Source organism: Apodemus sylvaticus, chromosome 13, assembly GCF_947179515.1.
Source record: "Apodemus sylvaticus chromosome 13, mApoSyl1.1, whole genome shotgun sequence".
In the NCBI taxonomy this organism is placed as follows: Eukaryota; Metazoa; Chordata; class Mammalia; order Rodentia; family Muridae; genus Apodemus; species Apodemus sylvaticus.
Window position 1 is genome coordinate 73,680,318 of NC_067484.1, and position 26,824 is coordinate 73,707,141.

Genomic DNA, 26,824 nt, shown 5'->3' on the forward strand with positions numbered 1-26,824 from the left:
GGCAAAGATTACCAGAACAACCTAAAAACATGCTCTAACTTGTAAACAGACAAATTTTAAAATCAAAGGTAGGCCAGCCAGGGCTACAAAGTAAAAACTAATTTCAATAAAACACTACCAAACCTAACCCATAACATTAAAAAAGAAATGTTTATTTTAGTAGTACTACCACAGGGGCTATAGAGATGGCTTAGTAGTGAAGAATATTTCCTTTTCTTGCAAAGGGCCCAGATTCAATTCCCAACAGCCATATGGTGGCTCATAACCATCCACAACTCCAGGTCCAGAGGACTGAAACACTCTTCTGATCCCCCTAGGGACAAGGTACACATAATACATACACACATACATACATGATACATACATGCAGAAAAAAAATCTCTTGTACATGAAATAAATAAATCTTTTTAAAAATGTTTAAAGGATTTCATACCACGAATATATGAGATACATTCAATAAAAACAAGTAGGCTCAACACACAAGAATCGATACAACAAACTCCTTAATGGAGTAAAGGAGAACATCCACATCACATGAAGGTCTCAAATTCATCCCCCTAGCACACTATACCAACAATGGCCACTGCTTTGTTTTGTTTCAATTGTTTTAACTCATTTCTAATCAGTGCTATCTGTATACATTAACAAATAATATTACAGAAATGAAACCAATTCTAACTGTCACAATAACATAAAAAGAAAAGTGTTTAGGAATATATTTGATAAACTCAAAGCTTGTATAGTAAAAACTACAAAACACTGCTGAATGAATTGAAGCCGGGAGTGGTGGTTCATGTCTCTAATTCCAGCACTGGGAGGCAAAGGTGAGCAGATCTCTGAGTTCAAGTCCAGCCTGGTCTACTGAGTGAGTTCCAAGACAGACAGGGCTACACAGAGAAACTCTACCTTGAAAAACCAAAGCAAACAAGCAAGCAAGCAAACAAACAAAAAATTCAATGCAATCTCCATCAAAATTCTAATAACCTTTTTCCAAAAATGGAAAAGCTGATTCTTAAATTTATAAGGCACTCCCAATGGGCCAAAAAAAACTAAACAATTTAATGAAGAAAAGTTAGGGGACTTACACTTGCTATCTTTAAAACTTATTACTACAGTCAAAAATGGATGGAGAACTGGCACAGGATAACAGTTGGTGGGGTAGGACTGAGTCCAAAAATAAACCAAAGCCTAGGTTCAGCTGAATTTTGGCAGAGATGTTATACAATTCAATGTATGAGCTGATTTAATATAATCTTACAAGTGAGCATATGTGTTTCTTTATAGCCTTAGATTAGGCCAGTTTAAGTTTCATACCATACCATAATCACAAATCATTAATATCATATCATAATGATGAGCAATAAAAGAAAGATAAATTATACTTCATCAAATTTTTTTAAAGTTGTACAGTGAAAGACATGAAATATAACTCCAAAATTGGGAGAAAATACAAATTACATAGCTGATAAAGGTCTACTGACTAGAATATACCAAAAAATTATTATAACTGAACAATAAAACAATCCAATTATAGGATAGGCAAAGGATTTCAATAGAGAATTTTTCCAAAGAGGATACACAAGGGCAGAATCATTTAAGATAATGCTCTACGTCACGAGTTAAGCCAGGGACTGTAGACCAGCACCACAGGGCCCAACCACTTCACTTCAGCAGGACAATCATGAGCAGAGACAGTGGCAAGTGGTCTGAAAATGTGAACAGTAGAAAACCACCATCTTCATTTTTACACATATTTACAAAGACGTGAAAACAGAACCACCCAGCATCCTGTAAACTCAGATGGGAAGACAGTCCAATCAATGAAGTACTTGCCACACAGGCAGGAGACCCTGAGTTCAATCCCAAAGACTCACGGGAAAAGCTAGACATGGAGGCCTGCACTTGTAAGCCAGGTGCTAAGGGAGGCTCAGAGAGGCAGATATCTGGGATTTGCTGGCGGCCAGCCTAGCCTAACTTAAGAGCCCAGGTCCAAGTGAGAAACTCTCCGAAGAAAGAAAAGGGGGTGGGAGAGTGGGGAAGCAGAGGGGGTGGTGAAAGGAAAAGAAATAAAATCAAAGTGGACAGTGGAGAACACCCAAGGTTGACCTCTATTCTTCACACATGTGCACACAAACACATGTACTCACTTTAGCACATACACAAATAATTTTTAAAAATATTTTATGAGACTAGGGAAGATGCTTGTCACACAGGCATGAAGGACCTGAATTCAGAACCCCATCACTCAGAGATAGGCACTACAGCAGAGATTCCCAACCTGTGGGTCGAAACTCCTTGGGGGGTTGAGTGATCCTTTCACAGGAGTTGCATATCAGATACCCTGCTTACCTGATATTTACATTATAATTGATAACAGCAGTAAAATTACTGTAATTAAATAATTACAGCAACGAAAATAATCTTATGGTTAGGGAATATGGCAACATGAAGAACTGTACTGAACGGTCAAAGCATTAGAAAAGTTGAGAACCGCTGCACTACAGCATCTGTAATAGCATTATTGGGAAGACAAAACAGGCAGATCTTAGGGACTTCCTGGCCAGTCAGCCACTCTAGACAATCAGTGGAGAGTCAAACTCAGTGAGAGCATTTGTCTCAAAGAGGAAGAGGAAGAGCAATAAAGATGCCTAATGTCAAAACACACACACACACACACACACACACACACACACACACATACACACCTCTGCAAAGAAACAAAACTTGAAAGTAGACCTTGCAGGGGAAAACACAATAACACGTTTGTATCACAAAGACTATAAGGTATAGGGAATGAGATGACACAGTATTTGGCAAAAATAAAGCTAACATCGAAGTGCCCAGCAAGAATTAGATAGTTAGCAAGACTACCCTTCAAAATGCAAGTAAAATTATGACATTTCAAGATACATAAAGATCAATAGAACTCACTGCAAGAATGTGTTGTAAGAAAAGAAACAGTCACAGGATAGAGAGACAGCTCAGGTTAAACACTCATGGCTGCTCTTTCCAAGATCCTCGGTTAGGGGTCTGGAAAGATGGCTCAGCCGTTAACAGCACTGACTGCTCTTCCAGAGGCCCTGGGTTCAATTCCCAGCAATCACATGGTGGCTCACAACCATCCGTAATGGGATCTGATGCCCTCTTCTGGTCTGTCTGAAGACCGCTACAGTGTACCCAAGGACCTGGGTTCAATCCCCAATACCCACATGGTAGCTCAGAACTATCTGTAACTCCAGTTCCAAAAGATACAACTCCAGTCTCTTCTGGCTTCTGTGGGTAACTGTAGATGTATATGCACAGAAACATAAACATAAAGAATAAGCCCTTAATAAAAAAAAGAAAACATATAGACAAGATGTTCTTCCAGCTGAGGAAAAACATGAGATCAAACAATAAGTCCAATCACTAAGGTGAAGAACACTGGAAACCTGAGAGTAACTTGAAAGACTATCAAAATAGATTTTATTCATAAATTATTTTTAAAACATAGAATTGTAGGGTGGAGTAAAGTGCTTTGTAAGCATGAGGTCTTGAGTTCAGATTCACAGCACCTATATAAAAAGCTAGGTGTGGTGGCAAGCACTTGTAATCCCAGCCCTGGGGAGGTGGAAACAAGAAGCTCAGGCACTCACTGGCCAGGTAGTCTACCCTAAGGGACAAGCTCTAGACCAGCAAGAGATCTCATCTCAAAATAAAAAAAACAAAGTACACATGCACACACATAAATTTGATTGTATCCAGTTAACTGACACAACACACAAAAGACATTCTATCCAATATATACTACACCTACAGAATAACATTCACCAAGATAGATGTGGACCTTAAAATAACACTCAATATATTTAAAGGAACTAAGATCACAGAAAGTATGTTCTGACTATAACTGGCTCAATCTGGAAACAAATAATAAGCAGAAAATTTTTCTAAGCATTAAAAAAATGAAACAAGAGAAAAAGAAAGAGGCTGAACAGTGATGCACACTTTTAGTGCCTGGGAAGCAAAGGCAAGTGGATCTCGGTTGAGTTCAAGACCAGCCTAGTCTACAGGTGGAGTTTCAGGACAGCCAAAGCAACACACACACACACACACACACACACACACACACACATGCATGCACGCACTCACGCACGCACGTGTGTGCGTGCATCATCACAGTATTAAGAGTATGTAGAGCAGCTTATGATTCTACTCTTGCAGAGAAGGAGCCACTGTGTTCTTGGGTGGCCTCTGGATGCTAGCACACTCCCATCCAACCAGCTTGCTGATGAAAAGGCTGGATGCTGTGGTGCTGCCCATTATGTTGCAGGCCTTGGGAGAGCTCCACTGTTTTTTGGCCTAGCATTTACTGAAGGTGGAATGAAATTACAAATATAGAGCTGGAGTGATGGAGTGATGGTTAAGAGCACTGATTGCCCTTCCTGAGGTCCTGAGTTCAATTCCCAGCAACCACATGGTGGCTCACAACCATCTGTAATGGTATAAGATACATTCTTCTGGTGTGTGTCTAGAGACACCTACAGTGCTACAATGTATTCATATTAGGTACCAAAATTCTCAGCACAATGTTTGTATATTTTTAGTATAATATAGAACCAAGTTCCAGGAACTGAGAGCATCCTATCCTAGAGCTTCTGTGGTGTATTCCTTCAGCCATTTCTAACTCTGCAGAACTTTTCCTCATTGTCACTCTGTGTTTTTATCTCCTACACTCATACACATACAAATCAGGTTTGTTCAGCCATGGATAATTTTTTTACCAAGTCCTATGCTGATTATTTAATGACTTTCTATGCTTTATTCTGTGCTGTTATGTGAAACCTCTATTCCGAAAATCTATTTTGTTACAGAAGTACATATCATATAGAATACATTCAACTTAGCAAATAGTTTAAAGGTATAAATGAAATGCAGCTAAATAATTTATTTTAATCTTTAAGATTATAATTACATCATTTATCTCTTCCCTTTCCTCTCTCCAAACCTTCCTGCACACCCACACCACACACCTTTTCAAATTAATGGCCTTCTAAAATAGTGTGTGTGTGTGTGTGTGTGTGTGTGTTTTTCTAAAAACAACTTGCTATCTCTCTTGTCCATCTTTCCATGTGTTCTCACAGGCTAGACTGAAAATCCTCAGCCATATGGATTTCATATTATATTCTTATCTCCACTCATGTCTCTTCTCTCCACCTCTCCTTTCAAAATGTGCCCTATTTCTCTTTCTTCCCATTACTACTGTAATAACTACTGGTAATTAAGCTATAACACTTACTCTACCAATGCCTATAGAGTAAAAAGTCCAAGCTCACTTCCACCTACCAGTCCCCGAGCTCACCCCAAACTCAGGACTTGAAATCCCACCAATACCTACCCTGGAAATCCCCATCCCACAAGAAACCCTTAGAAAGCCTGTCTCCCACTCAGTCCTCTGCTTCTCACCTAAGCACAGGTAGCCACAATAAATCTTTCTCAATAAATTGCTTGTAAGAGGTTTGCTGTGCAGTGTGACTTTGTAGTAATCCTTGGCTCCAGACTGACAACCTTCTCTTCAGACCTGCAACACTTCCTCTGGGGAAACTTTCCCCTCAGAGATGTAACACAATGCTGACAACTGCTTAACACTTTTCACAACAATATAAAGTAGATAAAAAATCAGGTGTGGAAAGGTTAAGCAATTGGCATTACCAGATTAGTATGGCCAGAGACTGCAAACTCCCACAACTTCACTCTCTTCCTTGGTGGAGTTTATCACCCTCCCTTGATAGTAGTGGTACTAGGCCAGCTTGATTAATTCAAACTACATTTCCCAATATCCTATACCAGGTTACTGTTGACCAAAAAAGCAAATTCCTCTCAAAACCATGACTACACAGAGATTGAGAGCTGTAAACAGATTCCATCCTATCTCTGGTCTCCCTCCCTCCCTCACATATGGCTGTTCTTCCAACCAGGTCTACCACTAAAAGCTTCACAGAGCAAATGAAGAGGTGGCAGTGCAGAAACACCATCTCTAAGACATCCCACCAGCTCCACCCTGTGGCCCCACAGGTTCGCCTATCTTCTGTACTGAATCAGTTTCAAAGGAGTTGCTAAGTGGCTTTTCTCAAATCTGCCTTACACAGTGGGGTTTCTGAGTCTCTCCCACAACCACATCTGCTCTTACTCCTTCCTGAGATCTCTTATTCCACATATAGCTGTACTTCTTAATAACACTTTCACATGGTACAAGCATGATTCTTCTCCCAATCTACTACCAAGAAATGTCTGCAACTTTCCCTTCTGAGACTTTTTCATAACCAAATTTAGGGTTGATCTTCCCTAAGCCTCCAATCAAATCACTTCTGCAATACCCGTTTTTTGTTTCCAAAGATGCTACTTCTCCCTAGTTTCTCCTCTTATTCAAAAAAGGAGGGGGCAGGATTTAGTGATGAGAATACCAGTCAGTGTAGCTACCAGATTAACAACTGTCAATGAGGCAAGATTATCAATAAATGCAAAATTCACTAAGGGAACTTTTGCATCTTTGATTAATGATGAAAAGACAGAATTCTAAGAAATTCTAAGAAAAAAAAGTTGATAGATAACTGTCTCAGAAATCACTTTTTTATGTAGTAATGTTATGGAGCAATGTAAAGTATAAAGTATCTTCCTAAAATTTTAAGTTTCTACTGAGCATAAAAGATTGCATATAATTTTCCAATACTTTTTCTTTTCACTCTGGCTAAATAAAGTATTCCCAGGAATGTATTTCACTAGCTTGGTTTCTCTAATCATAGAATGAGAATAACTCAATTCTTCTGTGTGATTTTCTAGGACCCAGTACTTCCGGGTACCTCACGACTGTTGAGGCCTTCCAGCTTATTCTTCCAAGTATATCCACTCAAAACTTGCACTACCAAGCCATCTGAGTATAAAATGCTTTTAAGAAATTTAATTCAGATCAATTATTCACATTAAATAAAGCTATTTATCCTGTTTCCAAGAACTGTCCTAAAACAAATCTACCCTCATATTACTGTCATATTCAACAACTTCACAAGAAAGAAAACAAAACTACCTACCTCTCCTCTTTTAAGGTGTGGGTCTCTTAATCATATGCTAGACAGGTCTTTCGTACAAGAACACTCAGCAAATGTACTTTTATAAATCATAAAGTCAGGGCTGGAGCCACAGCTCTGTGGTTAAGCAGAGCAAGGCCTGGGTCTGGTTGCCTTGTGTTGAAAAGTATTCTGCCTCAGTCTGTTTCTAATAAAGAGCAAATTGAAGGCTGCAAGCAGGTTGACCACCTACAATTGTACTGCAGTTTTCTAATAAACTCAAACATGTCACCTCCCAGGGAAGCTCCTTAAGACAGAATGTAAACAACTCAAAATAGCTTTAAGAAGTCCCTGAATCCTACTGGATTCACTAGGCCCCACTCTTCCCTAGGAAGCACCAGACTGCTGAAGAGTTATCCTTAGCCAAAGCCACGCTACAGAAAAGACTTCAGAGACCAGCCCTACACGAAGTTTAGACCAACTGAGCCACGTAGAAAGAACACTCTCCAACCTGCTGTGCCTGAAGGCTGTGTGTGCAGTGTGCTCCAGGTCTCCAGCTTCTGTGAGCTATGGGTGCATCCTGGCGTGGGCTTTAAGTCTTTGAGTCATTTCTGCTCCTTTAGGTAACCCCTCACCCATATTCCTGTAAGTAACCCAATAAAACTGCCTGATTCACCAAGCTGGACTTTGGGGATATCCGTACTTTGGCCTGTCGTGGACTCCCTATCTCTGGAGAGTAGATGTGTTGCATCTCCCCATGAAAAGTCACATCACACACCTGCCTAGCCTGTGACCATTAAGATAAAAAGACAACATTTTATTCTTCTGTTTTAATCTAATAAGAAAATGAGACTAGTGTCTCCTGTTTCAATCTAAACAAAAACATAATTTATATCAAAGCTTATTAAAAACTATTCTATTCAGCCCTTTTCACCCGAGAATTTTAAACAGCAAGGAATACAAAATAAATGAATCAAATAGTTACTGGTAACTGTAAAGAATTTTATTTTAAATAGATTTTCAATTATTTTCATTATCATTATTGTATGTATATGTATGTATATGTGTGTGTATTGTATGTATGTAGGCACATATATACCGTGGCATACTTATAGAGGTCTGTTCTCTCCTTCCACTTGTACAAGGATTCCAGAAATCACACACAGATCATCAGGCTTACACAGAGCAAACCTTTACTTGATGAACCATCCTGCCTCCCAGATTTTTATTTTAAAATAATTTTTTGGAGAAGTAATTTTAACATTTAATAGAGATGGAAGCAAATTTGCATTTGGTGAAGTGGATGTACTGCTCATTTTTCATTTATATTTATAAAATACTTTTAAGAATTAAACCTTTATTGATCATGCTATAGGATAAAGAATATCTTCAAAATTACTCAGAGTTGACCATTATTCGATGTTGTGATCATCAATGTTCAGAGTGCTCATAGTACAAAATGGCAGTAGGAAATGATGGGCCCTTTCAAAAATTGCTAGAAATGTTGCCTTAATCTCAACCCAAAATTCATTCAAGAATTTTTTTTCTTTATGAAACTCAAGTCAGCAAATTTAACAGCATGTGTGCGAGGATTCTTCAGGAGCCTTCCACCTTATTTCCTAAGGCAGGATCTCTCATGGTTTAGAACTTGTCAAGTAGTCTAGGCCAGCTGGCCAAGGGCCTAGAGGCCCACCTGTCCGTATCTCCCTGCACTTCCCAGTGCCACTACACCCAACTTTTACCTCAGGTCCCGGACTGACTCGGGTCTTCATGTTTGCATAGCGCATGCTTACTTTACTGCCAGAGCTCTCCACAGTCCTCAAACAGCATAAACAAAAAAACAAACAAAAAGAAGCATTCTAACACAATCTAAAATTATATTAATATATTAACTTATTATTTAGATCCTGAAACATTGCAGCAAAAAAAAGTCTTTGTTTTCCATAATTAAATCATTATGCTTCTTTAGGAGAAAATGTATGTAAGTTAAAAAACACCACAATTCTTAATTCACAATGATCTAGAATGTAAAACCAGGCAGTGTCCACTGGCACTGGAAGGTGAGATGCTGCACATGTTGCATGTTCAGAAACAAGCCTGCAGTGAGGTCTCTGAAACACTCTGGACGTGCTATGTGCCGGATTTTCAGTTTATTTTTTTCATTAAATTCAGATACCAAAATATTACACAAACCACTTCCATCGCAAGCTCATATGAGGCTGTGACTCACAGTTAAAGAAGCTGTAATTTACACGATAACTGTAATATTCCATCCTGCCATTGTGCTGGCATAGTAATATCTTGTTGCATTACATAGCACACAAAGTGTAATAATGACTATTATGTAGTACTTAGGAACTTTCTTTTTAAAGTAGAGGCAATGCAGATAGATGGATTCTTTTTTTCTTTTTTTTTTCTTCCCCTGTTTCTGTTTTTGTTTTGTTTCTTCATTTTTGGGGAAGAGGATCTCACTCTTTGTTGTCCTGACTATCCTGGTAGACTGGAACACTCTAAGTAGACCAGGCTGGCCCTGAAGTCATAGAGCCCCACCTGCCTCTCTCTACTTCCAGCATACTGAGCTTGAAGACATACACTAGCAACCCAACTAAAAATCTGCTTTTAAAGATGATGCGGCATATACTAACAGAGATTTTGTATACAGTCACATTCTAACAACTTTATTTCTAAGACATTATATCCTGGGATACGAGAAAAAAATGCACTGGTTGCTCTAAGATCATGTAATACGTATCAGCACCACAAAACTTTATGCCTTAGAAACTGGCTTCTGAGTATTTCCTCAGGTTGGAAGGTTTACTTAGAGACATACCTAAGTAATTCCTGGCCAAGAGAATTTCTGAAGGGAGTAGCTTCCACAAACAAAATGCAGCATGATTAAAATATAAATATTTTTGCTGTTTTCCACCACAGAGATTTGTAACTTTAATATAATCATGTTGAAAACTCTACCCATTCATTCTAGGGAAAAACTATACCATCAGTTTCATAACCGTGTGTCAGGCTCTCCCAGTATCCCAGTGTGAAAGTGAGTACACTTGCATGTGTACACAGTAGATGCCCCATTCACATCACCCTACTCAAGCCCTGGTCAGAATTCCAGGACTCGGCAAGTATAAAAGATGATGGGTGATGAGGAACATCTGAGGGATTTTTACACAAATAGGAAACACTGTCTTATTTCAGAAGTTTCTAGTGCACACATCCCCACAGAGAACATAGCATATGTCATGAGCCTGTAAGCAATGTGGAAGTAGCAGATAGTTAGAAACCTTTGCTCCAACTGGAAGAACCATGAAAACCTCAACTCTACAATGTTGACAACTCAGGACAAGCTCCTCTAAGGCCCAGTTTCTACTATGGTTATTCACAGATTAAAAACTGTGGAGTATTGCTAGGCATGGTAGCACACACCCTTAATCCCAGCAGTCAGGAGATAGAGGCAGGCAGATCTCTGAGTTGTAGGCCATCTCTGTCCACATGGCAAATTGTAGACTAGCACTAGCCAGGGCAACACCGTGAAATGCTATCTCAAAATAATAAGCAAATAAGTAAATTGTAAAGACTGTGCAGAGGTGGCTTGGAGAACTAAGTAGTAGAATGTCTTCCTATTATTCAGGAGGGTTGATTAACCTCAGGCATTGCAAAAATAATAATAATAATTTATAACGTCAACAGTTGAATGAAGTTTCTGGAATACGGGAACCATTCAGATGTTACTTCTCCTTCTTCTACACTCTAAGCCTTATAGAAAATCATATGATGTCCTCAACTCCAGAAGACAAGGCTCATGGAGTGAGAACAGAAAGCCAAAGAAGAGACATGGCTAAGATCCAAACCAAGAATGAGGTTAAAAAAATAAATAAATAAAAATAAAAATAAAAGGATGTGTGGGTGGGTAGGCAAGATGAAGTAAAGCCAGGAAAATAGAGTTAAAGCACTCATGAATGAACAAGAACGGAGTTAGGTCTATATATCTCTCACCCTGCACAAAAAATAATTCCAATAGATCACAAACCTTAATGATATAGATAAAACACTTCAAGGCATTGCTACATGTGAGGGCTTTCTGAAAAGATCTCCAATAGCACCGAAAGTAAGCCAAAGAGTTGTCAAGTGCAGTTACGACTCATAAAAAAACTTCTGCAAAGCAAAGCAATCACGGGTCTGCAGTATGAGCAAAGTCTTTGCCAACTAACCATTGGACAGGAATCTACTATCTAGAATATATAAAGAACGGTAACAATTAAATACTAAAAATTCCAGATTTTCCAATCAATAAATGAACTAATCAAATAAACAGATAGCTCTCTAGATAAGAAACACAAACAACCAATAAATATTTGCAAGTGTTCAATATCCTTAGCTAAATTAAAATTACTTGGAGATTCCATTTTACCCTAGTCAGAAAAACTATCATCCAAAAAAAGAGAAGGTAGGAACTAAGAACCAATTAGAGCAAGGATGTTTGGGTTGAGAGTAATCCTTACATACTACTAATGGGAATGTAACTTGTGTAGCCACTATGGAAATTAATAGGAGGTCTCTCAAGTAACTAAAACTAGCACCACAAAGAACCCAGCTACATCAGTTCTAGGCAAATCCCTAAAAAACTTTGTATTATTATTTTTTCTATTCCCAGGATAAACACCATGGCCAAGGCAATTTACAGAAAGAGGAGCTTACTTGGGCTTACAGTTCCTGAGGTGAAAGCACAGCAAAAGTAGCAAGCATGGCAGCCAGAGGAAGAAACTGTGAGCGAGAGCCCCAAGCACAAGAGAGAGAGCAAAGGAAAAGTAGGCTGAGGCCTTAAGTTCTCAAGGCTCACATCCAATCCTACACTTCCTCCTGCAAGGAGCGCCCCCAACAGCACCATACCTAACCCTGACTGTTTCCATTGAAGACTATGAGGGACATTTCTCACTTCAATTGCCACATCCTCCCCCTGGCTCCAACAGTCGCATGGCCAAATCATAACCCAAAATGCATTTAGTCCAACTTCAAAAAACCTTTATAATCTTTCACAGTCTATGATCCTTATGTTGGTTTTCAACTTGACTATGTGTGGAATCAGCTAAAACCCTGGCAGCTGGGCACGCCTATGAGGGAAGGGGTTTTCTTTACTAGAGCCACTCTAAATTTGGACTACATAAAAGTATATGGCAAAAAGAAGCTTTTGCTTTTTGCCTGCTTGTGCTTACTCTACCTGACAAATTCATCTTTCCTGGTCTAAAGCATTCCTTTGCTGGTTTAGAACCCACTTCTTGGAGATTCCACCACAGAATAAATCCAGCAACTCCCTAGGAATTCCCCAAGGCCCTTGCACATGTACTAAGACACACAATCTCCTGGACTGAATTCTTGTGTCTTCTACCAGGATACCACCCCATTCATGAACTAGCCAGACCACAGCCTGTAAGCCACCTAACAAATCACCTTTATATGTATAATACATATATTCTTTTTTTTTTTCATTCTATCAGTTCTGTTCCTTTAGAGAACCCTGACTAACACAGTCTTAACAATGTTTAAAAGCCCAAAGTCTAAAGTCTCTTCTGAGATTCAAGGACAGAGGTTTTCAATCTGTAGGTAGCAACCCCATTGGAGCTGGGGTGGGGCCAAAGAACCCTTTCACAGGGGTTGCCACACATCACATATTTACATTACAACTCCTAACAGTAGCAAGACTACAGTTATGAAGTAGCAACGAAAATAGTTTTATAGTTGGGGTCACCACACCATGAGGAACTGTATTAAAGAATTGCACTGTTAGGAAGGGTGAGAACCACTGCTCACAGCGGTCTCTTAATTGTAACCTTCAATAAATCAAAAAGCAAATTATATACTTCCAATATACTATAGCACAGAATTTACATTACCATTTCAAAAGGAAAGAATGGAAAATAATGAGGAAATACTGGACCAAAGCAACTGGAACCCAGTAGGACAAACACCAAATCCTGTAACTCTACGTTCTTGGTCAAAAAACGAGTAAGTTCCATGTCCCCTTTGGCTGCTTCCACTTTCCATATGCAGCTCTTGTCTGAAATCTCAGGACTTTGATCTCAAGACCTTGGGTTCTTCCAAGCCAGACCTCTTTCACAATTTAAAAACAATGGCCTCTCGGCCCCTTGCCCTTCTTGTGGACTTCATGCAGGGGCTTTCACCATCCACTACCTAACCTCGGCTGCTCTCTGGAACCATGGAGGATGACTCCACAACCCTTCCATTCTTGCATCCTTCATGTCTCCAAAGCCAGGGTCAACACTGCCAAGTTCTGCTGCCAGCTTGGGATGGAGCCTGGCCCCTTGAACCACATTAGCAGCAGCCTTCTCTCTCACAAGTTTAAAGTGTGGGGAGGTGGGAATGGGCTAGCACACTGAGGATCGATCGCCCTGAGGGGACCTTCCAAAGCACAGGAATCTTCTCAATCCTGATCGCAATCTCATGTCCTTCAGCATAAGTCTTGGCAACAAAAAAGTTCAGTGGTCCTTCTCTTTAAACTGAACATTTTGTGCCACTTTCTGCCCCATTGCTCTTTTTCACTGAAAATGTGCATAAAGTCACTAATAACAACCCTGCCAGACTCAGTATCACATTGCCTTCAAATTCCCTTTGCCAAAGAAATCAGCCCACTACTTTTTCCTTTAGCCTTGGGCAAGTTCTTAGGCTAAGGGTAGAAGGCTGCCAGATTCTTTGCGGCAATATTGTAGGAATGGTCTCTAACCTAGGTGCTAATATTTTTCCTCTCTGAAACCCCCTTGAGCTAGTGGACTTCCACAGTTCAAATGCTCTCAGAACTGCTATCCTCCAAGTTTCTAGTAGGATAGTCCTTTAAGATCTGATTTTAGCATTCAATTGCTTTTCTATTCCAAAATCCCAAAGTCTTCGATATTCTTAATTAATTAATTAATTAATTAAAAAACATGGCCAGGTTCCTCACAGTAACAGCCCACTCTATAGCATCAACTTCTGTTGTGATGATAAAACACCATGACCAAAGCAACTTACAGAAGGAAGAGTTTATTTGGCTTAAGGTTCCAGAAAGTAAGAGTCCATCATAACAAGAAAGCATGGTAGCAAGCAGCAGGCAAGGAATCCAGATCAGGAAATGGAACATGCACATCCTCAACTTGAAAGCATGAAACAGCGAGAACACTAGAAGCAGGACAAAGCTTTATAGTGTTACCAAGTGGGGTGACCAGATATTAATATGCCCACAGCTAAGAAAGCATTTCTTATCCAAACCACCAGACTCTTAAGTAACACACCATTTTTTGAGAATTTCATACATGCATATGTTGGTGTAACCTTTCTTCAGGTCATGTGAAGGCGTCTCTGTATTTTCAATTGTTAATTCTGTACTGACATGGCTGTAGATCATCTATACACAGCTAAGCTCTTAAGAGTGATATATATATATATATATATATATATATATATATATATATAAAATTAAGATGACAATAAAACAACAGTCTAAGTTAAATAACAACAAAGGCAACAATAGATATTACAATGCAAATATGATTAGCCACAATGAGGAACACTGTCAACCAATGTTCAAGATAAATCCAAAGAATCCAAGCCAAAATCATATTAGCGTTTCTTCAAAGCATATGTGTATAGGTACATAGTATATACACTACAAAAGCATTTTAAGAATAATAAGAAAGCTTTTTATTTCTGTATATATAGATCATCTTGATTTACAAAGATATAGATAAAATGTCTTCAAAACTATTTCATGAATTAAATAATATTTTTAATGAAAGAATGTGCTACTTGGAAATCTTATTATGAAACCTTTAAATATTCATCTACTAAATTTGTTGAAAAATAAATTTGATTCTCTATTATATATGTATTTATATCTGGCTTAGTAAAACTGAGATCCAGTTCTAAATGTAATTAATATGCCTCAATATCAGTTCATTATTTATTCACAAATGCTTATTTATACAATCATTATGAAATGAGAATGTGGAGTAAAGTTCAAAACCAAATTTTTTTTGTTTTGGTTTGGTTTGTTTTGTTTTGTTTTGTTTTGGGTGGTAAGGCTCAAACCCAGGGCCCTGTGCACTCAAAGCATTTTTCAACCAGTGAACTACATGTCACTCTTCCCAACATACAACTTACAAATCTTCAACCCAGAGCTCCATTATTTCTTGATCCTCCTGTGCAACCAACATTGACTGCATAAAGTTTAAACAAACTTCTTTACTAAGAATTTATTACAAGAAAAGGCTGGCTGGGCCCTGGTGATGCACACCTTTAATCCCAGTACTTGGGAGGCAGAAGCAGGCAAATTTCGAGTTCGAGGCCAGCCTGGTCTACAGAGTGAGTTCCAGGACAGCCAGGGCTACACAGAGAAACCCTGTCTCAAAAAACTAAAAAAAGAAAAAAGAAAAAAAAAAAAAAGAATAGAAAAAAGAAAAGAAAAAGACTGTCATTGAATTCTTCTAGTTCTTCTCAAGCCAAGTTTCCTTAACAATTCATAACAGCTAGTAATTTGAATCCATCACCAAAAATCTTAAAAACCCACAAAATCGGATTTTAATTAAAATAGCAGCTACCCAGGATATTTTACAATTTTCATGATATTGTTTCCATCTGCTGACCAACAATGAATCTCAGGGGCCTCTTAACAGACCTTCTCTCTCATCTAGTAATACTCTAAGTCAGACTGACAAGGATTATCACACTACAACAATGTGTAAGTGAAAAGATGACTACAGAGGAGCGGATGAGATCGACGCCTCAGCGGTTAAGCTCACCGGCTGCTCTGCTCTACAGAGGACCGGGCTTCAAGGCCCAGTACCCGTACAGTAGCACACAGCAATCTGGAACTTCAGTTTCAAAGATTCCTATGTTCTCTTCTGGCTTCTGCAGGCACCAAGCATGTGGTGCAGAAATATATAGGCAGGTAAAATTCCCAAACACATAGGCATCTTTTCTTGTCCTCTTTTTAAGGAGAATGAGCTTCTCCATCTAGCCCTGACTGTCCTGGAACTCGGTATGGAGACCAAGCTAACCTCAAACTCAGACATCCACCTGCCCCTTTCCCAAGTGCTGGGATTAAAGGAATGGACCATTGTCCCCCAACAGATATCTCGCTAACTGGAGTAGGCAACAGGTCTTACTTTAATTCCCTCACCACATGATCAACAGCATCAAGAAGTAAAGGGACTAGACAGCGTGAACTTCATGATGGGAAGCAATACTAAGTATAACTTATCAGGTGTTCTTGTTCCTGAACTCTGTAAAACTAGTTTACAATCAACAGTTACTTTAAGTAGGGCAGAGAAAAGGCCTACTAGTAGCCTTCACAGGAAGGAAAATTTCTGACAAATGCAAAATGTGACTCTTTTTCTAAGATAACTGAATTCTTGGTCTCTGTTATTTTACAAGGAGGGTTTGGGTAGTCTAAATTAGAAGAGATTCAAAAAGAGTTAAACAAATGTAAGGAACAACCTCTGATGAGATCCGATTTGGGTAAGAAAGGCTGTGTATAATGCTCTCAAAGCCCTTTCAGGACAATTGGAGAGATGTGAGTATTGTGATGTTAGATTGCACTGAGGAAGGAGGGCGGTTCATCAGTTAGGGAGGAGGCCAGCACTGCTGCCTTGCAGAGGACTCAGATTTGGCTCTCCGCACCCATCACTTTTAACTACCTGCAACGTTAGTTCTAGATCTCATTCCCTCTTGTGATCTCCTCAGGCACTAGTCATGCGCACATACACATAAGGGTTTTGTGTTGTTTTGTTTTAATTAAACTAAGGATTTGTCATGCTGAAGAAGATAAACAATAACAGCACCCTTGTCTTTAGGCAAAGCAAGCTGACACAAAAGGGGTAAAGTGTCACAATGTCAACAGCTCAGCTTCAAATGGGTCAACCAAAACATTAAATACAGCAAGGTATCAACAAATGCTAAGTGGAGAAGGTCACCATATGGCTGTTGACCACTGATAGATTTTCTTTTAAGCTTCAGTTGCTTTCATGATAAAAATGTTGTAGAGGACAGACCTAGAGAGCTCCAGTTTTTCAAAGTGGGAGGCAGGCAAAAGCAGGCGCACACTAAGCGCAATGCAGCATCTACTACTGAAAGTCTGTCCCTTTGGCAGCCATCAGCTAAGGAGCACCGCTCCACCTGAAGCACCACGGAGGAGTCGTCTTAATACATCACCATTTAAGATGAGCTCCTGACAGCTAGTGTTTCCAACCAGACACACAGTGAACATAGCTAGACAACCATTCTACAATAACACCAAATTCAACCTACTTCAACAGATGCCTGTATTCTAACCAAACAAACCAGTCTGTAAGCCATTCACCTGTTAACTCTGTAAATGTGACCTCTTCCCTACAAATTATTACTGAGACAGTCAACTACAAGTTTTCTTCAAGGTGTAATAGACTAATGAAATCTGAATATTATAACTGAGTATTTGTAGCTACATGAAGCTTCAGTTACTCCAAAGGCATTTATCAGCATTTTCTTCTGTAAAGAGGTCCAGCTCCTCTCACTCACTAACCAGTCAGTCAGTGCAAACTAAAATTCGAATTTTCTGTCAGCTTGCTAATTAGTAGCATTTTGCATAGATGCATAAATCATGCCAACAAATGATCACTTTCTGTGATATTTTACACACTGACTTTTGACATTAAACCCTGAGATACTACATATAAGACAATGCAAAATCTCTATGAATACTGTCTATGAATCGACACATAATCCAGCAAAGTTTGCAATAAGGAATTCTCGAGCAAAGAAAATAACCTAACTGTAAGTTTCCTATCCGAGTCAACAACAAAGTGCAAAAATAAAACATAACCTCAAAAAATGTGCAGTTTTATCAAATATATTTCTTTTCAGTAAGATGGTAAATTGTTTTCTGTACAGTCCTACTGTACACATAAAAGGATGCACGGAACCACTTTTTCCACAAGTAATGTCTTTGAAAACTAAAATGACTGAGGACAAGCTGCAACAAAATACATATCCAGCAACTTAAGTCAAAAAAGTGTAAACGCTATCTCACTGGGTGTTTCGAATTTACAACCACGGACAAACTCTTCAGCCAATCTCATTTCCCTAACGTACGTAACTTCTGCAGGATGGAGAAACGAAAATACAGAAACATATCTGCCTCCTCAATAACCACTTGTATGACCTTGGGAAGTTATACCTTTATCTCACTGAGCCTTGATTTTTTTTTTTTTTAAAGCTGGTAAAATGTGTATACTCGTCTTGCAGGGCTGGGAAGGTGAGTTGATACATAACTATAGAGAGCAAAGTATTCGCACACGGAGAGCTGGCCAACTGCTCCAAGGTAAGGGGAAACAACCTCCATCAATAGCCTGCCACTCTGACAACCCAAAGACAAGCACTTTTTTTGGTTTAAAACACAATCGGTCTCAGCCCCCCTTCGACCAGCTGGTTGCAACCTTCTGGTCAGAATAGAATTCCCGCGGACTACGAGTCTAACAGTTCCCCAGCCCACATCGCGCTGACCTGGGGGTTCTGGGGTCAACCCTAGCCTAGCAGGGCTACCCCCACCCCCTGCAGCGGAATTCCCGTCCCTGGGCCCAGTCGCTCGCAGAACCAGAAGCACTTACCGGCCACTGGGCGGGGATCGCGGAGCCGAGGGCCGAGAGGAGGCCACCGAGCTGGCCCCTCCGCCCCCGCACGGCCTGTCACCGCGCCCCCCAGGAGCAGCGCCTCGCGGGGTCCCCGAGGCCCGAAGGGCCGCAGCAGAAACCGGGCACGGGCCGGGGACCAGGCCCAACCTGATTCACATGGGACAGCGGGCGCGCAGCCCGGGGCCTCTTTGCCGCTTCTGGGTAGCTGCAGCCCCGGGGCCCGCGGAATAAGCTGGGCCGATGAGGAGGAAGCCCCGGGCCCGCGTCGCCGGTAACCGGAGAAGCAGCGAAGCGGAAGCGGCGACTGTGCCGCCGGATCGTCCACTGTGGGTCGTCTTTGTCGCCGGTCGCGCGACCGGGGAACGCCGCGCCACCCTCGCCAGGCGATGCAGCTGAGGACAGCCGGGCCGCCACTACACACAGACCCGTGATGTCTGGCGTAGCACGGCGGCGCACGTCACGGCGGCTCGCTCGGGTGCGCGCAACCCCTCCGCAGGCCGAGAGCGGAACCCGCCGCAACCGCGCGCCCGGCTAAGGGGAGTGAGCAGACGCCTGCGCAGTCTCTGCTAGGCGCATCACACCCGGCTCCGCCCACCTAGGGCTCCTCTTGGACGGCGCGACGTTTCCAGGGCTTCAGACAAGGGTGCGCGCGCAGCGGGGCGCCTAATGTTTTGCGCATGCGCATAATATGGACTTCTCAGAGGTACGCGGAAAGGCTTTCCCCGCACCAGCCCCCACTCACACGGAAAGCAAGAAGAGACATCGCTGAGAGGCGGCGGCTTTAGAAATCACTGTACTGACTTTGAACCACCACCTTGGTTGCAAGCTAAGTTTTAAGTGTTTTCTGGATGGTCTAGTACATTATTACTTATCCAGTTTACCATAGATGGCTTGACATCACACCCCCAGAGCAAAAGATAGTGAAATCTCTTTCACCAATGCCTTCTTTTGAAACCCTTGGCTCAAGAGATAAAATGCAGATTAATCAGTGATCTAGGTAGCCCTGGAGAATCTCTGCGATGAGACCTCATCCTGAGATTTTACATGACTCAAACCCACAAAACACCCTTCCTGCCCCATCTCACCTCCAATACCCTTTACAATTCCCTGAACCATTCCTCCTGGGTTATCAGAACAGTCTGGTCCTTTTCCTGTTGTGGCAGACCACGTTCCCACTCCAACATTGGACATGAGAGAGATGGTAGCCGACACACAAAGCCCAGGGCTCGGAAGAGACCCATACTATCAAGGTAGCTGGCCTGACAGCAGGCTCAAGGGGGTGAATTTAATTTAATTCTATCAAAATGTCTGCATCTCTTCTGAGGAATTTTCATTATAGACCCACTGACAGCGATATCAAGCGCAGAAGAACAAGGAGGCTTACCCCAAATATGTAGAGCTAAGTGGAAAATACTTCTAAGCTTTTAAAAAGGTAAGACTTTTCAATTTACATATGCATAAAACCAAGAAAGCCATTTTGTGGATCAGAGAGATGGTGTGGCCAGTAAAGACCATGCCATCCTGACAACTATAATTCGATCCCAAAATCCATGAAGGCCACTTTTCCTCTTAGATGTTAAATCTGGCCCCTTGGTCTCTCCTCACTTCTGCAAATACAGGTACTACACTTTTGGATTCCACAGATCCTTAAGACCATGAGCCGACATAAACCTCTTTATTCTGTTTTGTTATGACAGAAAGTAGGCTAAGACTGAAGACTGAAAACTGGTACCAATTTGGAGAAACAGAGGTTTTTTTTTTCCTATCAAAGAAAGCTTTGTTCTAACGTGTAGTTAGCACACCAAGAACTCCCTATTTCCAGAACTGTCCTATTTGTGACAATTACCCAATAGCCTCAGATTGTGAAGTCCAACCCCCACCAGCAGGATGAGATGCCACCTTCTGATGTCACCACTGTTGGGGTTTTGTGTAAGCTCCACCCCACACCTACCTGGCAATAGCCAGGTATGCCCCGCCCCAGAGATCTGGCCCACTATAAGAGGGGCTACTTGCTCCTCCTCTCCCTCTTTGCTCTCCGCTCTCCCACATACTCTCACCTCTCTGCCCCTGGGGCTCTTCCCCCCCCCCACGTGGTCATGGCCGGCCTTCACTCTCTCTACTCCCTTCTCTCTCTCTCTCTCTCTCTCTCTCTCTCTCTCTCTCTCTCTCTCTCTCTCTCTCTCCCACTAACTCCCATCCCCTATTCTGAATAAACTCTATTCTATACCATGTCTGTGTGTGTGTGGTCCCTCAGGGGCAGAGGTGCCCAGGCAAGGGCCCGCCTGGATACCTTCCCCCACGCCGCCTAGCCACACTCACCTAACCCCCTATATTACCCCCTTTAAGCCTCATCATCCTGCTGACTCCTTCATTAAATCCTTCATTGACTCCTTCATTAAATCCTTCATTGGTGGCCACAAACTTCAGAGATAAAATACAGAAACTATCCTGGCCAAGTGTATTTGCTAGCCTGGTTTGGGTTCTGGTGCAGTCTTTTTGCACAAAGAATGATCTTATGTTTTCTATAAGATTAATGTGAGAATTTTAAAAGCCATATAGTTTAACAGTATGTACAAGGGTAATATTTACTTATTATATTATGTATGGAGTTTTGATTCAGGCTTCTTTTATTGAGATGGTGTTATACAGCACTATCTGTAAGTCAGATAGCTGCCATCACCCTAAGGTCAGCCATGTCTGCTTATTAATAGATAATGGCTGAGATCCTTGATTATTGGCAATCAATCCAAAGAGAAGATGAGAGGATTATTCAATCCTCACTCGCATACACAGCCACAGCTCCCAGGCAAATTGGTCTTCCAAGTTAAAGTTTGGCAAAATCAAATGTCAGTTTGTCATTGGGACCTAATGAGGAAAGAATAAACATTGCTTAGTTCTCTCTTCTACCCACTCTTCCCTGAGTGAAAATTATCAAAAGAGATGGTAAGTTCACTTGCTAATGGTGTATCTCATAGTATTAAGAAAGAAAACAAGTAAAAGAAAATGTTAGAAGGATGTAAAAAAAAAACTGGAAGATTAAGATGATGGATGTTTCTAGAATGAATGTCTTAGTTGGGGTAGCGTGATGAAACACCATGACTAAAAGCAAGATGGTAGAGAAAGGATTTATTTGGCTTACACGTCCACCTTGCAGCTCATCACTGAAGGAAGTCGGGGCAGGAACTCACTCAGAGCAGGAACCTGGAGGCAGGAGCTGATGCAGAGACCACGGAGGCATGCTGCTCACTGGCTTGCTCCACATGGCTTGCTCAGCCTGCTTTCTTATAAGACCCAGGACTACCAGGTCAGGGATGGCTCTACCCACGATAGGCTGGGCCCTCCCACATCAATCGCGAATTAAGAAAATGCCTTACAGACTTGCCTGCAGCTAGATCTTATGAAGGCATTTTCTCAATTGAGGCTCCTTTCTCTCTAGTAGCTCTAGCTTGTGTCAAGTTGTGACATAAAACTAGCCATAAGAAAGAAAATTAGAAAGCTATGCAAGTTATGAGGATAAAGCATATAAAATGTAAGGCTAGGAGTCAATACATTAAAATTTCTAATGTCAGAGTTCAACACATGATGTGAAGCCTCCTCTTATTAGCCTGTTCTCTGCATAGGCTAGTAACTCTTGCCTTTACTTCCTTCTCACATTTTTTTCTAGACACCAAGCAAGGACTTCCTTTTCTCTTAACATCTGACAATTTAGATGCACCCCAAAACTGTCACACTAAACACCCCAAATTAGTCTGAAAGAAACATCAGTCATTGCTCCATTTCTATAGTGGCTCTTGCAAGGCATAATAAGAACAAGAGATAAACACTGGGTAGATAATTTAGGCAGTTCAAGAAAAGCAGCCGGTTTCTTTGTTAGCCAAAGCCAAAAAATGTCCCTGGGACTCTTGGCAGTCTCATCCCTGACAGAGACCAGATATGCCAAAAGTGTTCTCCGGATCCTGATCTCTGAGCTGGTTCCTAAATGACTCTAAGGTTAAGGTGAGTTCACCTTAACTCATGTGAAAGTCATCGCTTAACCACAACAACAATTTATTTGGGCTGAAAAGGTAACTCAGGTTAAGAGCACTGGCCACTTTTCCAAAGGGTTCAATTCCCAGCATCCACATGGCAGCTCACAACTATGTGCAATTCCAGATCCAGGAAACCTGGTGCCTTCTTCTGACTTCCACCATCACCAAGCACATAGTGATACACAAACATACACTCAGGGAAACCCCTGTACATGTAAAATTTAGTATTTTTTAATAACAATTTACCCTTTCTAGAGACTTCAAATGATCAGCATATGTTAGCTAAATTTGAAAACCCTATAAAGAAGAGGGAAATTTGGACTGCAGAGATGGCTCGGCGGTTAAGAGCACTGACTGCTCTTCTGAAGGTCCTGAGTTCAAATCCCAATCAAAGGTAACCTGGAAATGACTCAAATATCCCAGACCTTCCCTTCTTCTTTGTGAAGTCAAGCTCCCACCAATGGGCTGAATCATCACCTGTGTCAGGGAGGAAACACAGGAACCATCTTGGCCAAGTGTGCTTGGTAGCTGTGCTGGGTTTCTACTGTGGTTTGGATGAGAATGGATCCAAGAAACTCATATGTTTGAATACTTGATCCCCAGCTGGTGGAATCATTTGTTTGGGAAAGATCAGAACATGTGGCCTTGTTGAAGCAGGTATTGTGTCACTGAGGGTGGCTTTGAGGTTTTAGAAGCCTTTTGACGTTTCCCAGTGTGCTCTCTGCCTCTTGCTTATTATCTGAGATGTGAACTCTCAGCTTCTGCTGCTATGCCTTCACTCTGCCATCATGGACTCCAACCCTCTGACAATGTAAGTCCAATGAAACACTTTCTTTATAAGCTGCTTTGGTCATAGCGTTTTATCACAGCAATAGAAAAGAAACCAACAAGGGAGTATGTATCATGAGTGGGGTATTTCTGTGCCAGGTCTGACCATGTTCAGAGGCGCATGGAAGACTTTGGGAGCTTTGGAGTAGAAAGGTGATTGAATTCTGTAAGTGGGGCTTGATGGGCCATCCTAGTAAGAGCTTGAAAGACAGTTGGACTGAACAGTGTGAACTCCGGAAGCCCCGCTCAAGAGGTTTCAGAAGAGAACAGTATTAGCAATTGGGGTGGACACTGTTCTTGGGATATTTTGGCAAAAATTGTAGCTGGTTTGTACATTTGTCCTAAGACTTTACCTGAGACTAAATTGAAAAATAATAGACAAATCTGGCAAAGGAGATTTCAAGATACCCCAACATTAACTATTTCACAGTTATTCACAGTCAGTCGTACGCATCTCTACAAAGAAAAAAGAGCAAGTAGAGCAAAAAAAATAAATAAAATTTACAATTTGAAGAGATAAAAAAGATCATCAGAAAATATGATGTTGGAGCCAAGGCTTGTGCTGCAAGAGATAAGGAGACTAAGGGGAGACCAGGTCTGAGATGAAATTGGGAGGTGGGGGATTGACCTCAGAGCAAGACTCTACCCAGTAAGCTTCCAACTTGTAAAAGGAAAAAGCCTAAGGAGTTCTCATTTCCTGTGTGATTCAAGGGATTCAGGCAGACAGCCAAACATGGTTCTGGCTTCAGAGTCATGAAGGACCCTAAGATACCACTAAGGCTAAGGTGTGAAGGCCCTGGTAGCAGGCTAGCCTCTGCATGAAGGCCTTGAGAAGCCATTTTGTAAAGCTGTAAAAGTTACTCCTGAATTGCATTGGAGCCCCCAAATGTTATGTTGTGTCCAGGTCATGGTGGGATCCCCAGGAGAACTCAAGGAACTGATGACCTTTATTTATTCGTGTCAGACTGGGATCGTAAACCTTCCCACTGCGCAGGACAGGAGTGCGACCCCGTGTCTAGGGGCTTGGTGTGTTTATACAAGCATAATCAGGGATTCTTTGGATTTTAGGATGACAGGGGGAGGTGACAAGGGAAGTCATCTTTCAAACATGGTATCATTTGTTCAGGCAGCGGGGTGGGATTGTGCAACTGGGAAGGGGGACTCTTATGACCTAGGAAGTAACTTTATGGTGCTATCAGGAATTAGTGTGTTTTCACAACTGGCCACAGCTGTCTGTGGACGCTTGATTGCCCTCCTCTCATGGCCCAAACATGGGACATTTATCTCTTCAAAAATGTTTGGTCTTCACTCTCCCCAAGGACAGGGGCCGGCTGCACTGGAAGTGCTTATCCCTCTATCAGTGAGAGACAGGGGGACCAAGGGATGCTGCTCTTTGTCTTTTCTCAAGCCAGTATCTGTCGCTCCTGAAGGGGGGGGGGGTGGTCGTTAGGTGCCAGATGGATCCTCTCAGAAAGGCCTGGGAGGAGAGGGGAGCTCTGTGAGAGCGGTGAGAAAAGGGGGGGGGGAGCTCTGTGAATGGCAGAAAAGCACAGGGGCAGGCTGCCTTTGCCCCTTCAGTTAAAGGTGCCATAGCCACAGGATATCTGCCAAGGAGAGCTGCACATAAGGAGTGGAACCAGCCTGAGAGAGAGAAGAGTGTTGCAGGTGGCAAAGTTGGAAAGGCAGAGCCATTTACCCACTTTGACATCAGTCATGGAGCTAAAGGATTTGGATATGCCCTGCTGGACTTTGGTTTTTCTTAGATCCAATATTTCTCAATATGCCCGTATTCCTCCTCCCTTTCAGAGTGGTAATGCATATTCTATGTCCTTGTGTGTTAGAAGTATGTAATTTGCTTTTAGATTTTACAGAGGGTTACAGTTAAGAGATAGTCTTGAGTCTCAGAAGAAACTTTGGACTTTTAAACTATGCTGAGACTGTAAAAGACCATGGTGACTTTTGGAGTTGGACTAAATGCATTGTGCATTATGATATGGGGGAGCTTGAGGGTACCAGAGAGTGAAATGTGGTGGTTTGAAGGGGAATGACCCCCTGAGCTCATATATTTGACTACTTGGTTCCTAGTTGGTGGAACTGTTTGGGAAGGATCGAAAGGCATGGCCTTGTTGGAAGAGGTGTTTCATTTGGAGCAGGCTTTAAAGTTTCAAAACACTTGTGGCATTTCCATGTTCTCTCTTTCTCCCACTTGCTGTGTGAGATGTGAGCCCTCAGCTGTTTCTGCCTTTGCTCCACCGTCATGGACTATAGCTCTCTGAAACCAAAAACCCAATTAAAAGCTTTCATTTATAAGTTGCCTTGGTTATGGTGTTTTATCACTGGTGTCTAAAAGTAGGTCATACAGGTTCTAATGTACTTACACACACACACACACACACACACAAATTGCCTTGCCAAACAACTTTTGTTTGGTCTGTTTTCCCTTGTACAACAAGACTATTGTTTATTTCTAACACAAAGAGTGGAATAGTTGCTGTAGTTATGAAAGTACCTGAAATGTTGAGGAACAAAGAAATGAACAAGGTGTGGCCAGGAAAGTTTGATGCTCCTTAGCAACTATTTCAATGGTTATAACCAGGATGCCAAAAGAAGTATGGCAGGTGGTAAACGTTCTGATGATGTAACAAGTGGAAATGAGGAATAACTGGTCAGAAGCAGGCATTAGAATTGTCCTCATTAAATAGGAACAAGAACGTTGTTGCATCTTGTGCCTTGTGTCTTTATTAAAGCTGAAATAGGATTTCTGGTGGAACAAATTTGTGGGCAAAATGTGGGAGTGCTTTATAGTTATTTTGGTCAGGGTATTTGTGTAATTGCATATTTGTATGTGTGGATCGTGTACATGCAGAATCATATGTGTGGGTTGTATACATACATGTTCATATGTCTGGTTGGTACATGTGTGGTGGTGCCCATGAAGACCAAAAGACAATCTTAAGCTTCATTTTTCAGGCACCATCCACTTAGTTTTGGTTTGTTTTTTTTGTTTGTTTGTTTGTGTGTTTGTTTGTTTGTTTTTATGGGATGGGGCAAGATCTCTCATTGGAACTCCCCAAGTTGGCTAGAGTGGCTGGCCGGGGAGCCCCAGGAATGTGCCCAAGTCCTCCTTCCTAGACCCAGAGTTACAAAACCCAATCTTCCCTCTCTCCCCCTCTCTCCCTCCCTCACATCCCTCCTTCCTTGTTCTTTCTCTCTTTCTTTCCATCTTCCTTCCTTCCTTCCTTCTCTTTTTAATTGCATGTTG

At 41.5% G+C, this 26,824-nt stretch overlaps 1 protein-coding gene across 1 annotated transcript in view; it reads right to left on the minus strand.

Annotated features, from left to right (window-relative positions):
- Nucleotides 1–19,246, minus strand: part of Map3k2 (mitogen-activated protein kinase kinase kinase 2) — a 57,557-nt gene extending 38,311 nt beyond the window's left edge. Inside the window, exon 1 of the mRNA XM_052156069.1 lies at nt 18,683–19,246. The gene's annotated coding sequence lies outside the window, so the exon portion shown is untranslated. The remainder of the gene's footprint in view (nt 1–18,682) is intronic.
- Between the last annotated feature and the right edge of the window lie 7,578 nt (nt 19,247–26,824).